The sequence below is a fragment of the Rhincodon typus genome, chromosome 36, assembly GCF_021869965.1.
Source record: "Rhincodon typus isolate 14 chromosome 36, sRhiTyp1.1, whole genome shotgun sequence".
NCBI lineage: Eukaryota > Metazoa > Chordata > Chondrichthyes > Orectolobiformes > Rhincodontidae > Rhincodon > Rhincodon typus.
The window spans coordinates 1647906-1649448 of record NC_063367.1 but is presented as its reverse complement, the minus strand read 5'-3'; positions in this window follow the sequence as shown (position 1 = coordinate 1649448).

Here is a 1543-nt window from a genome sequence, read left to right as displayed (position 1 = left end):
CTGGTCGACCCATTGTCTCCGCCTGCTCCTGCCCCACCGAACTGATCTCCAACTATATGGACTCCATTTTCTCCCCCTTGGTCCAGGAACTCCCTACCTATGTCCGTGACACCACCCACGCCCTCCACCTCCTCCAGAACTTCCAATTCCCCGGTCCCCAACACCTCATCTTTACCATGGACGTCCAGTCCCTCTACACCTGCATTCCCCATGCAGATGGCCTTAAGGCCCTCCGCTTCTTCCTGTCCCGCAGGCCCGACCAGTCCCCCTCCACTGATACCCTCATCCGCTTAGCCGAACTCGTCCTTACACTCAACAACTTCTCTTTCAATTCCTCCCACTTCCTACAGACAAAGGGGGTAGCCATGGGTACCCGCATGGGCCCAAGCTACGCCTGCCTGTTTGTAGGTTACGTGGAACAATCCCTCTTCCGTACCTACACCGGCCCTAAACCCCACCTCTTCCTCCGTTACATTGATGACTGTATCGGCGCCGCCTCGTGCTCCCATGAGGAGCTCGAACAGTTCATACACTTCACTAACACCTTCCACCCCAACCTTAAGTTTACCTGGACCATCTCTAACACCTCTCTCCCCTTCCTGGACCTCTCTGTCTCCATATCGGGCAACGACCTAGAAACCTATATTCATTTCAAGCCCACCGACTCCCACAGCTACCTAGAATACTCCTCCTCCCACCCACCTTCCTGCAAAAATGCTATCCCCTATTCCCAATTCCTTCGCCTCCGCCGCATCTGCTCCCAGGATGAGGCATTCCACTCCCGTACATCTCAGTTGTCCTCGTTTTTCAAGGACTGTAACTTCCCCTCCTCGGTGGTCGAGAACGCCCTCAACCGTGTCTCCCACATCTCCCGCACCTCATCCCTCACACCCCGTCCACGCAATAAAAACCAAAAAAGAATCCCCCTCGTCCTCACGTACCACCCCACCAACCTCCGGATCCAACGCATCATCCTCCGACACTTCCGCCATCTGCAATCCGACCCCACCACCAAAGACATCTTTCCCTCCCCACCCTTATCTGCTTTCCGGAGGGACAACTCTCTCCGTGACTCCCTTGTCCGCTCCACACTCCCCTCCAGCTCCACCACACCTGGCACTTTTCCCTGCAACCGCAGGAAGTGCTACACCTGCCCCCATACCTCCTCCCTCACCCCCATCCCAGGCCCCAAGAAGACTTTCCACATCAAGCAGATGTTCACCTGCACATCTGCCAATGTGGTATACTGCATCCGCTGTACCCGGTGTGGCTTCCTCTACATCGGGGAAACCAAGCGGAGACTCGGGGACCGCTTTGCAGAACACCTACGCTCGGTTCGCAATAAACAACTGCACCTCCCAGTCGCGAACCATTTCAACTCCCCCCTCCCATTCCTCAGACGACATGTCCATCCTGGGCCTCCTGCAGTGCCACAACGATGCCACCCGAAGGTTGCAGGAACAGCAACTCATATTCCGCTTGGGAACCCTGCAGCACAATGGTATCAATGTGGATTTCACAAGTTTCAAAATCTCCCCTCCCC